The sequence below is a fragment of the Oncorhynchus keta genome, chromosome 25, assembly GCF_023373465.1.
Source record: "Oncorhynchus keta strain PuntledgeMale-10-30-2019 chromosome 25, Oket_V2, whole genome shotgun sequence".
Classification (NCBI taxonomy): Eukaryota; Metazoa; Chordata; class Actinopteri; order Salmoniformes; family Salmonidae; genus Oncorhynchus; species Oncorhynchus keta.
Genome location: NC_068445.1, coordinates 10344185 through 10357778, shown reverse-complemented (window position 1 = coordinate 10357778; position 13594 = coordinate 10344185).

Below are 13594 nucleotides of genomic sequence, written 5' to 3'. Positions count from 1 at the left end.
TATATGAGGCTTTGACAAAACAGCTGGCACTGACTGCATCCAATTTATTGAGTAGGGTATTGGAGGCTCTATTGTAAATGACATCATTGAGGATCGGTAGGATGGTCAGTTTGGCAGCATGAGTGAAGGATGCTTTGTTGTGAAATAGGAAGCAAATTCTAGATTTAACTTTGGATTGGAGATGTGAGTTTGGAAGGAGCGTTAGTCTAACCAGACACCTAGAATATGTGGACAACTAAGTCAGAACTGTCCAGAGTAGTGATGCTGGATGGGGGGGCAGGTGTGGCAGGGATCGGATGAAGAGCATGCATTAAGTTTTACTTGTATTTAAGAGCAGTTGAAGGCCACGGAAAGAGATGTATGGCATTGAAGCTTGTCTGGAAGGTTTAAGTGTCCAAAGAGCCAGAAGTATACAGAATGGTGTCTGCGTAGAGGTGGATCAAACTCACCAGCAGCACGGGCATCATTGATGTATACAGAAGAGTTGAACCCCGAGGCACCCCCATAGACTGCCTGGTCAACAGACCTTCCGATTTGACTTCTATCAGAAGTAGTTGGTGATTACGTCGCCTGGTTCATTTGAGAAACTAAGGCTATCGAGTCTACCAATGAAGATGTGGTGATTGACAGTCAAGCCTTGGCCAGGTCAATGAATACGTCTGCACAGTTTCTTATCGATGGTGGATAAGATATTGTCTAGGACCTTGAGCGTGGCTGAGGTGCACCAGCTCAAACCAGATTGCATTGCGAAGAAGTTATGGTGGGATTTGAAATGGTCGGTAATCTGTTTAGTCTTGGCTTTCGAAGACCCTAAAGGTAGGATAGATATTGGTCTGTAGCAGTGTGGGTCAAGAATGTTCCGCAGCTGCTTTCCAGTCTTTGGGAATCTCAGATGACACGAGAGGTTGAACAGGCTAGTAATAGGGGTTGCAACAGCTTTTTCAAACTGCCTGTATTGGTTTTTAGCTTCCCTGAAAAGTTGCATATCACGGCTATTCGATGCTAATGCAGAACGCCATAGGATGTTTTTAAGGGCAGGCAGGTCTGGAGAGAACCAAGGGCTATCTGTTCCTGGTTCTACATTTTAAGTCATCAAGTAAAATACTACCTGAGCAAGTGGTTTTAAATGTACTATCAAAACTTCATCAAATGTAAATTTATTTCAAATAGCTTATATTAAGAACCACAGCACAATTTTATTCACAGCTAACCAGGGGCGCACACTCAGAATTGACAAATTAAGCATTTTGTGTTTAGTGAGTCCGCCAAATCGGAGGCAGAGATGAAGGCTGTTCCCTTTAAGTAACTTGGACCATTTTCCTGTCAATATAACGAGTACTTGGTGTCAAATGTATGATGTAAAAAAAAAAAGATACATTGTCCTTTAGGAATGTAATGGGTACAAATAGTAATTAGGCCATAATCTAGAATTCACATGACTAGGAATTAGAATTCCAGTCAGACCTTAATTGAATCTCAGGCGGATGGTATTTTGGGCATTCAAATTGCTTTTGATAAAATGTGATTTGTCAACTATTAACTGCCCATAACGCCACCACCCCCATGGGGCACTTATGTTAACTTTGACATCAGCAAACCACTCACCCACACGACACCATAGGGCTGCAGTTGAGACAGATTGGATGTACTGACAAATTCTCAAACTGGAGGTGTCTTATGGTAAACATTCCAGTAGTCAGCATGCCAATTGCACACTTCAACCTGAGACATCTGTGGCATTGTTTTGTGACAAGGTGCACCCGCTTAATCAGCTTCGTGATATGCCACACCTGTCAGGCGGATGATTATCTTGGCAAATAAGAAAATGCTCACTTTTTTTATTTCACCTTTATTTAACCAGGTAGGCAAGTTGAGAACAAGTTCTCATTTACAATTGCGACCTGGCAATAAAGCAAAGCAGTTCGACAGATAAAACGACACAGAGTTACACATGGAGTAAAAACAAACATAGTCAATAATACAGTATAAACAAGTCTATATACAATGTGAGCAAATGAGTTGAGAAGGGAGGTAAAGGCAAAAAAGGCCATGGTGGCAAAGTAAATACAATATAGCAAGTAAAACACTGGAATGGTAGTTTTGCAATGGAAGAATGTGCAAAGTAGAAATAAAAATAATGGTGTGCAAAGGAGCAAAATAAATAAATGAATTAAATACAGTTGGGAAAGAGGTAGTTGTTTGGGCTAAATTATAGGTGGGCTATGTACAGGTGCAGTAATCTGTAAGATGCTCTGACAGTTGGTGCTTAAAGCTAGTGAGGGATATAAGTGTTTCCAGTTTCAGAGATTTTTGTAGCTCGTTCCAGTCATTGGCAGCAGAGAACTGGAAGGAGAGGCGGCCAAAGAAATAATTGGTTTTGGGGGTGACTAGAGAGATATACCTGCTGGAGCGTGTGCTACAGGTGGGAGATGCTATGGTGACCAGCGAGCTGAGATAAGGGAGGACTTTACCTAGCAGGGTCTTGTAGATGACATGGAGCCAGTGGGTTTGGCGACGAGTATGAAGCGAGGGCCAGCCAACGAGAGCGTACAGGTCGCAATGGTGGGTAGTATATGGGCCTTTGGTGACAAAACGGATTGCACTGTGATAGACTGCATCCAATTTGTTGAGTAGGGTATAGGGGGCTATTTTGTAAATGACATCGCCAAAGTCGAGGATTGGTAGGATGGTCAGTTTTACAAGGGTATGTTTGGCAGCATGAGTGAAGGATGCTTTGTTGCGAAATAGGAAGCCAATTCTAGATTTAACTTTGGATTGGAGATGTTTGATATGGGTCTGGAAGGAGAGTTTACAGTCTAACCAGACACCTAAGTATTTGTAGTTGTCCACGTATTCTAAGTCAGAGCCGTCCAGAGTAGTGATGTTGGACAGGCGGGTAGGTGCAGGTAGCGATCGGTTGAAGAGCATGCATTTAGTTTTACTTGTATTTAAGAGCAATTGGAGGCCACAGAAGGAGAGTTGTATGGCATTGAAGCTTGCCTGGAGGGTTGTTAACACTGTCCAAAGAAGGGCCGGAAGTATACAGAATGGTGTCGTGTGCGTAGAGGTGGCTCAGAGACTCACCAGCAGCAAGAGCGACCTCATTGATGTATACAGAGAAGAGAGTCGGTCCAAGAATTGAACCCTGTGGCACCCCCATAGACTGCCAGAGGTCCGGACAGCAGACCCTCCGATTTGACACACTGAACTCTATCAGAGAAGTATTTGGTGAACCAGGCGAGGCAATCATTTGAGAAACCAAGGCTGTCGAGTCTGCCGATGAGGATGTGGTGGTTGACAGAGTCGAAAGCCTTGGCCAGATCAATGAATACGGCTGCACAGTAATGTTTCTTATCGATGGTGGTTAAGATATCGTTTAGGACCTTGAGCGTGGCTGAGGTGCACCCATGACCAGCTCTGAAACCAGATTGCATAGCAGAGAAGGTATGGTGAGATTCGAAATGGTCGGTAATCTGTTTGTTGACTTGGCTTTCGAAGACCTTAGAAAGGCATGGTAGGATAGATATAGGTCTGTAGCAGTTTGGGTCAAGAGTGTCCCCCCCTTTGAAGTGGGGGATGACCGCAGCTGCTTTCCAATCTTTGGGAATCTCAGACGACACGAGAGGTTGAACAGGCTAGTAATAGGGGTGGCAACAATTTCGGCAGATAATTTTAGAAAGAAAGGGTTCAGATTGTCTAGCCCGGCTGATTTGTAGGGGTCCAGATTTTTCAGCTCTTTCAGAACATCAGCTGAATGGATTTGGGAGAAGGAGAAATGGGGAAGGCTTGGGCGAGTTGCTGTTGGGGGATGCAGTGCTGTTGACCGGGGTAGGAGTAGCCAGGTGGAAAGCATGGCCAGCCGTAGAAAAATGCTTATTGAAATTCTCAATTATGGTGGATTTATCAGTGGTGACAGTGTTTCCTATCTTCAGTGCAGTGGGCAGCTGGGAGGAGGTGTTCTTATTCTCCATGGACTTTACAGTGTCCCAGAACTTTTTTGAGTTAGTGTTGCAGGAAGCAAATTTCTGCTTGAAAAAGCTAGCCTTGGCTTTTCTAACTGCCTGTGTATAACGGTTTCTAGCTTCCCTGAACAGCTGCATATCACGGGGGCTGTTCGATGCCAATGCATAATAGGTATGTCAAATTTGAGAAGCTTTTTGTGCATATGGACATTTCTGGGATGTTTTACTTAAGTTCATGAAACATGTGACCAACACTTCATGTTTCTTTTCACATTTTTGCGTATAGGTGTTTCCACCGCCATTTCCAAAGATCCCACCATGTCAAATGAACAAATTCTGCTGGCTTTTATAAAGACACTTCCTGTTTCAATCAGCTGTCTTTTTTAAAACATTTTTATAAATATACCTTTCCATCCAGTTTGAGAGTCATGTGGTTAGTTGTCAAAGTGCATTGACATTAAAACTGGGCACACCTTGGACTTGTGGCACCACTGACAGACCGTAGTTAGTCCTCTCAAACCAGAGTCATTATTTTTGGTCTTACGTTGTACCTAACCCACATTCTCCAGGAATATTCTTGTTACTGAATGTATCGTAACAAATGCGGCAAAGTACAGTAAATGTGTAATGCTTGGCAGGTGAACTTGTCTTTTTCATAGTTTAAGAAACATTTAAATTTTGCACTATCCATATAGGCCAATTCCCATGAGTGTAAAGGGTTAAGCTACATTTAAAGGGACAAGGCAGTCATTTGATTTTCATACTAAAATTCTGAATGCACTTTAGTGTAAGAGCTGCTTGAAAAGACCCGCTGAAATGTCAGCTTGTTTGGCTGGGTGGGGTTTTTGGACCGCCTGTTGAAGTCACTAGGCAGTCTCAGTTAATAGACCAATGACTTGTTCCTCTCAGCCAATAACAGCTGGTTTTCCAGTTCATTTGGACTATTAATCACAGTAAGATACTCAATTGTAACAGGTGATTTGATAGAAATAAAAACAGCTGCATTGGACATTATTTTAAATGGGAGCTTGAAGGAGACTTCCAAGTCTTGTTTAACCTTAAATCGGCTCGCCTGGATAAATAAAGAACATTTGTATAACATTGCAAAGACAGATGACACAGAAGGATAGGGACATATGACACAAGTCAATACAGAACAAATATCACAACACAGCGGGGCAGAAACACATGGCATAGCAACATTAGTAAAAACAGTCAGCAATAAATGATAGAATCAGGTACAAAAGAAATGTAAAGCGTCCATGGGAATGCCCATAATTTACATGTCAGTGACCTTGCATGACATTAGCTAGGGTAATAAGTACAGGTGTCCGTGATTTAAAGGACTCAAAGGCTTTCTGCGTATATTACTTGCTAATGTACAATCCCTGTAAAATAGTTTAGACGAGCTCAGTGCAAGGATCTTTTTTCAGAGGGACATAAGGAACTGCAATCTGTGCAGAAATGGGTCTCTCTTCAATGTGTCTAGCCAACAACTCACCCACCAGGGTTCTCATCCATCGTACGGGTAGGAAGAAATAACTCCAGGAAAATTAAAGGCTGAGGGGTGTTTCATAACTCATGGTATGATTGTCGCGATTTGGAATACCTCACCATCAAATCCAACCCCATTACATTCTGAGAATTTGTCTATTGTTACAGCTGTGCAAAGGTGGGACTGAGTCACAAGTAGAACGGGTTGAGTAACGTTGTGCATTCTAAGAGCAAGTCAATTCACAAGTTGTCAATTCAAGTAAAGAAAAATGTGATGACTTGTTCAACTACAAATGTCTGAGGCAACCAGACCGCTCTTCAATATTTTGTCTACAACACACTTTGATGTAAAATAGGGCATGAAATCAGAAGGCAAGGCAGGTTGATGTGCTTAGTGTACATTGTAAAAAGAAAAGGTTCCTGGAGGCACCTTCTTAGGGGTTCCTCAGATTGCAACACTGACGGAACCCCTTATGGTGCTCCCAGGAACCTTTTCCCCGAGGAGCCTTTTAAAGTTTCCTCAAAGCACCTTTTTTAGGGTGTTATGAATTATAACAAAATACAAATTACATTGAGTGGTCACAAATCTCACTTGCAGACATCACAGAAATCTCTGGTCTCCCTTATCCTTCTACAGCAAAAGGTTTGCCATTCGTACAACATTTGTTGGTCATTTAACCCCTCATCAATTCCCAGAAGACATTTCTGAATTAACAGCATAGTTCTTTTTACTGATGCTGCATACTCAATATGAAGAAGGAAACGACCCCCATTGCCACTCCCAATCCCATGGAGATGTCCTACGGCTTTTCAGTGAGTAGCTTTTCTCCATCCAGGAAGAGCTGGATGTGGCTCTCATCTGAAAAGGGATTCCCCTCTATTGGTCTGGTAAGTGATAGGAATTTTACACATTTCAAGAAGTAAAAATAAAAAGTCAAAGGTTACTCAAGGCATATTTCAAACTGAGCACAGCACGACTTGCACAGCATACCTTACACAGTACTAACTTTGCATTTATTTGTCTGCTGGGAAATACATACCCTGTCTGACGTACAGCCCACTTGGATCTTCTTTGAAGAGGTAAGAGGCGCAAAATGGCTGCAGTGACCTTCAAACCTAAAATTAGAGGCTGTGTAATAGAAAGGCTGGAAAGGCATTTTACATGCAGTAACATGGATTTTAAAAAATTGCCATTGTGAGCCTCCTCCTCTGTGTGAGAGAAGTGTCGTCTTGTAGAGATTCAGCAACTCCATGGCCACACCCCTCTTCTCAGTTTCTGCAATGATTCTGTCGGCCATTGTGCAGAACCCGAACATAATCTTTCAGTCCACATCCATACCGGATTTGATTCTCATCTCTGAGAAAATCTTAAAGTCAATTTGTTTATAATGCATCAATATATCTTGGATTCAGATGACAGTACTTGGATATGTTACATTAGTTTTGACCATTTATTTCTGTCAGACTTTTTGACTACTTACAATGGCTGACAAATAGAGTGCGGGTCACCATGTAACTTCTGACTGAAGGAATCCTCACCAGTCTCAATCTGAAAATCAAATATAAATATCAAACATAAAGTCTATAGAAAAAGGCTAAATGTCCCATATCAGGACTCCACCTGTTCATACAATCTTATTTATGCTCTTAAAACTGATCTGGGATCAGCAGTTTGACTTTGACAAACTAAATATTGGCCATTATTTATATGCAATTACCTTGGGTCTTCATTTTTGGTTTCATCTGGGCTTATTTTTTTCCCCCCTTACCTTCCATACCTCTTCTGCATTTTCTGTACTTGTGCAACGTGAGCAAGCGGCTGGTGTTCTTCTTTGTATTTATTCTCTATCATGCCGTGCCTCCTTAAAATAAAATGTAGAGAGGAGAAATGTCATGATTGATTATTGGGACCAAGGTCAGAGGTGCAGTGTGAGAAGGAAAAAATTCAAACTAGCACATTATGGTTTGGGTAGGCACAATGAATGGTGTAAAGAGATTATTATTATTAGTATGAAGTAATGTGAGTAGGAACACTGAAGAATTCTTACATAGCCCTTCCCTGTCTGGTCTCTCAACAAGGGCTACTTTTGAATAAGAGCTTTGCATAGATTGAGAAGGAGAGTATGGAGACAGGCTCAGGCTCACACACACAATGATGAGATGGTGAGAGAGTATCATGGGTTTAAATAAGGACTACCATTTGTCAATATTGAATCTAGCTAGCTAACTTTAGCTAAAACGTACCAACACTTATACAACAACTACCAGCTAAATGTATTTTTATTTTTATGTAAGCCAGGGCGGCATCAGCCAGTGGCATGCGCAATTCATTTGCAGTCTGGACGTGGAGGGGTGAACATCTCCTGCTCTGACTGCAGCTGGGAGGGACTGCAGCGCTAGGACTGGGCCGCCCGCCTGTGAGTGCTTTGGGACAGGGGTGGGGCCCGCTGCAGCACCCGCTGCTCGTTGTGAAGTGTAAGAACGATATGTGCTTTCATGTCAGAGTCTCCAAAAGTCTCCAACAACACCAGTAAAAGTCCCTAGATTTGTCGCTAGTCGCTTTTTTGAAAATGTGTCGCTAGAGGGGTCTGAATACTCACTTTTGAGCAATGTTCTCAATTTGAATAATATGCACAAGTCCACTGCTGGCTTCAAAACAAGATCAGCTCTGAAAAATATCTGACGTGATTGGTCAAAAGACCAATTAGTGGGGAAAAATATCAGAATTAGGCAGCCTGTCTAAATGCAGCCTAAAAGGAGCTCAAACAGGTACATAAGCACTGCTCCTTCTGGGACCATACAATTACCCAATTGACAATTACAACCATTAAACTGGTTCTATAAAGGCAATTTCCACATACATTGTTACATTGGGAGATTTTTCTTAATAAGACTTAATGATGATTAATATTTCAGTACTAAAGTAAAAATACTTTTAAGTACTACTTATGTAGTTTTTTGGGGTATATGTACTTTACTAATTATATTTTTGACAACTTACTTTTACTCCACTACATTCCTTAAGAAAATAATGTTATTTTTACAACATACATTTTCCCTAACACCTGAAAGTACTCATTACATTTAGAATGCTCAGGCAGAACAGAATTATGGCACCTATCAATATAACGTAACCTCTACTACCTCTGATCTGGCGGACTCACGAAACACAAATACTGTGTTTGTAAATGATGTGTGGTCAAAAATTGTTCCATCTGGTTTGCTTAATATAAGGAATTTGATGTGTTACTTTTACTTTGTACTTCTCAAGTATGACAAATCAAAAACTATTTTTACTACTACATTTAAAACCAGATACTTTTAGATTTTTACTCAAGTAGTATTTTACTGGGTGACTTTCACGGGAGTCATTTTCTGTTAAAGTAAAAGGTATCTTTTAATCAAGTATGACATTTGAGTACTTTTCCCACCACTGTTAATACATTGAGCAATCATTTTCTCTTACAGGCCATGTAGCCTACAGTCGTGGCCAAAGGTTTTGAGAATGACACTATTATTAATTTTCACAAAGGCTGCCGCCTCAGTTTGTATGATGGCAATTTGCATATACACCAGAATGTTATGAATTGCAATTAATTGCAAAGTCCCTTTTTTTCCATGCAAATTAACTGAATCACAAAAAACATTTCCACTGCATTTTGGCCCTGCCACAAAAGGACCAGCTGGCATCATGTCAGTGATTCTCTTGTGAACACAGGTGTGAGTGTTGACGAGGACAAGGCTGGAGATCACTCTGTCATGCTGATTGAGTTCGAATAACAGACTGGAAGCTTCAAAAGGAGGTGGTGCAAGGAAACACGTGCTGTCATCATTGCTTTGCTCAAAAAGGGCTTCACAGGCAAGGATATTGCTGCCAGTAAGATTGCACCTAAATCAACCATTTATCGGATCACCAAGAACTTCAAGGAGAGCGGTTCAATTGTTGTGAAGAAGGCTTCAGGGTGCCTAAAAAAGTCCAGCAAGCACCAGGACCGTCTCCTAAAGTTGATTCAGCTGCGGGATCGGGGAACCACCAGTACAGCGCTTGCTCAGGAATGGCAGCAGGCAGGTGTGAGTGCATCTGCACACACAGTGAGCGAAGACTTTTGGAGGATGGCTTGGTGTCAAGAAGGGCAGCAAAGAAGCCACTTCTCTCCAGGAAAAACATCAGGAACAGAATGATATTCTGCAAAAGGTGCAGGGATTGGACTGCTGAGGACTGGGGTAAAGTCATTTTCTCTGCTAAATCCCCTTTCCGATTGTTTGGGCATACGGAAAAAAGCTTGTCTGGAGAAGACAAGGTGAGCTCTACCATCAGTCTTGTGTCATGCCAACAGTAAAGCATCCTGAGACCATTCATGTGTAGGGTTGCTTCTCAGCCAAGGGAGTGGGCTCACTCACAATTTTGTCTAAGAACACAGCCATGAATAAAGAATGGTACCAACACATCCTCCGAGAGCAACTTCTCCCAACCATCCAGGAACAGTTTAGTGATGAACAATGCCTTTTCCAGCATGATGGAGCACCTTGCTATAAGGCAAAAGTGATAACTAAGTGGCTCGGGGAACAAAACATCGATAATTTGGGTCCATGGCCAGGAAACTCCCCAGACCTAAATCCCATTGAGAACTTGTGGTCAATCCTCAAGAGGCGGGTGGACAATCAAAACCCAACAAATTCTGACAAACTCCAAGCTTTGATTATGCAAGAATGGGCTGCCATCAGTCAGGATGTGGCCCAGAAGTTAATTGACAGCGTGCCAGGGCGGATTGCAGAGGTCTTGAAAAAGAAGGGTCAACACTGCAAATATTGACTCTTTGTATCAACTTTGTGTAATTGTCAATAAAAGCCTTTGACACTTATGAAATGCTTGCAATTATACTTCAGTATTCCACAGTAACAACTGACAAAAATATCTAAAGACAGTGAGGCAGCAGACTTTGTGAAAATGAATATTTGTGTCATTCTCAAAACTTTAGGCCACGACTGTATTTCTATGCGCGCTGGGGCCCATGACATCCTATTATGCACAACCAGAATGACAGGGACAGGACACATGGAGCTTTCAAGACAACTGGGGACTCAGGGAAAAAACGAGGTCAAATCAATGCATCAGTGATCTGCAAATCAGAAAGTCGGAGGACTAGAAAGAGGCCCGAGTTCCCGACTTTGAATTCAGATTTGGATGACCGTTCCAAACGTTTCCCCCCACCCCCCAGGTTTTCTTCCGAGTTCCCAGTTGTCTGGGAAGACAGTAGGCTAAGTTAGAAGAGGGAAAGGGACCAAATTATTAGTGTGAGACACATAGGCTACTAACAGCTTACTACACAACATACACTTAGTATTACCTTCTTAGCTGCAGTATACATATCTCCTTGGCATATAACATCATTTCTGCAGCAGCATACAAGACATTTTTGGACTCACGTTGTTGTGCAGTGCTCACTTGAACAGGGTGGTCCTGTAGCTCAGTTGGTAGAGCATGGCGCTTGTAACGCCAGGGTAGTGGGTTCGATCCCCGGGACCACCCATACGTAGAATGTATGCACACATGACTGTAAGTCGCTTTGGATAAAAGCGTCTGCTAAATGGCATATATATTGAACAGGAAGGCAGCACGGTGGTCCTTTGTGGGCAAATTTCGTCATCAGACTTTGTCATGAAAGTCTGGCATTCTCTGGATTTATGGTGCTTTCAAGACAACTGGGAACTTGGGAAAAAAACAAAGTCAGATCATGACATCAGTGATCTTCAGGTTGGAGCTCTAGGAAGAGTTCCCGATTTGGAATTCCGAGTTGGATGACTGTTCAAAACGTATTTTCCCAGTCGGAGCCAGTTTCTTTCTGAGTTCCCAGTTGTCTTTGAACTCACTGAAGTTTTGAACACAGCAGAAGTCATGCTGGATTTATAGCATGGCCTATGTATTCAACCTTTTCCGGCCCATGGTGTTGAATGTTTATCCTTTTTAAGCTTGGAAAAGAGACTCTTAAACGCAGACTTGGACCACACACCCACTCCACTGAATAGCAGGCTAGTGATTGCTTTGCAGCGCGTGCAGTTAGCCACGGATTCCTTCCAAGCCACTCAAAGTTGAATTTGCGCTTTCCAACTTGTTGTGTAATGTTTATGTCCAATGGCCAATGAGGACCGATACGTTTTATCTATAATTTCTTTTCATATGACAAGGAATGAAAAGGAGATGACCACTAACCTCCTCGCTAAGAGTTTGAAAGTATGATGTTGACATGATCAATCCAATCAAAGCTACTGTAGATATAACGTGATTTGACATCATTTTATCTGTGGCCAATGACCTTGAGCCTTCTTGGATGGGCACTTCTAATGTAACTCTATGGCAGCACCCAAGGGGCTTTCATTTTCGAGCTCTACCCGTAGATTTTGCAGTGACGTAGTGTCCCCATGAGCGACAAAACACTGAGCCAATCATGGCACAACTAGAGAAGAATACCAACCCCTACACTATGTATTTTCTGCTGTTTCACCACCACCAGAGAAAGCATTGAGCTAGGCTGAAACACCTGCAGTTTGAAGCTGCCTTAATAGAGACCATGTATGTATGCAGCTTCATTAACTCAATGATTTGATTAAAAAAAAATGGTTTGCAAACTGATGTGTGACACATATTAATGCCAAAATAACATGCAAATCAGGTTAAACACTTGACAAAAGTGTTAAACAGGTGGGGCTCTGAATGACGAGTCGACACTGGCTATACATTAAATCAGCAATCTGATCACTAGCTCACCCGACCTGTTGATTGACAGTTTGTTGGTCCAATCAGAGGGAAGAGTGTGCGTTTCACTAGCCAATCTGTTAAACATTTTTGCTAGTGCGAGGCTACTGTCTTCTGTGCCACAAAATGAGTGACAAAGCATTACAAAACCTGGCTAGATCATTTATATTCATCATTCTCAAATTCAAGTCAAGTCATGTCATTTTATGTCATGTCATCAAATTTGTGACTCAAGTCAGACTCGAGTCCAAGTCATGTGGCTCGAGTCCACAAATCTGCAGCTGTGTACATTGCCCCTTAAGCTGACACCAAGGAGACTGAAAATATTTGGCATGGGTCCTCAGATCCTCAAAAGGTTCTACAGCTGCACAATCGAAAGAATCCTGACTGGTTGCATCACTGCCTGGTATGGCAACTGCTCGGCCTCCTACCACAAGGCAGTACAGAGGGTAGTGCGTACGGCCCAGTACATTATCGGGGCCAATCTTCCTGCCACTCAGGACCTCTATAGCAGGCGGTGTCAGAGGAAGGCCCTACAAATTGCCATGGGTGTTCCTAATTTTCGCCACTAAGTGTACATGGGGCAGCAGTCTCTAAGGTGCCAGGCAGAATACCGGGCGGTGGCCGGCAAGTGATGGCAATTCAACAGTCCGATGGCCTGGAGATAGAACCTGTTTTTTCAGTCTCTCGGGCCCGGCTTTGATACACCTGTACTGTCTCCGTCTGCTAGATGATTGCAGGGTGAACAGGCCTTGCATGGCTGAGGTTGTAAATAATTTTCTTGGCCTTAATGACACCGGGTGCTGTAGATGTCCTGGAGGGCAGGCAGTGTGCCCTTACTGTTTTGTATACTCTGTCTGTGTGCGCCTAGAAAATTGTAAAAATTAAGAAAAACTATTGAATGAGGTGTGTCCAAAATTTTGACTGATACTGTATGTATGTACAGTTGAAGGCAGGCCTTGAAATACATCCACAGGTACACCTCCAATTGACTCAAATTATGTCAATTAGCCTGTCAGAAGCTTCTAAAGCCATGCCATAATTTTCTGGTATTTTCCAAGCTGTTTAAAGGCACAGTCAACTTAGTGTATGTAAACTTCTGACCCACTGGAATTGTGAAACACTGAAGTAATGTCTAAACAATTGTTGGAAAAATTGTCATGCACAAAGTAGATGTCCTAAACGACTTTCCAAAACTATAGTTAACAAGAAATGTGTGGAGTGGTTGAAAGACGAGTTTTAATGACTCCAACCTAAGTGTATGTAAACTTCCGACTTAAACTATATTTTTCAGAATGTTCATTGCAGTTTTTGTAAAGAACACTTTCCAGCTGCTATCATCTTATTTATTTAGAAATTACTGTGATGCAAATCTTAAATAACA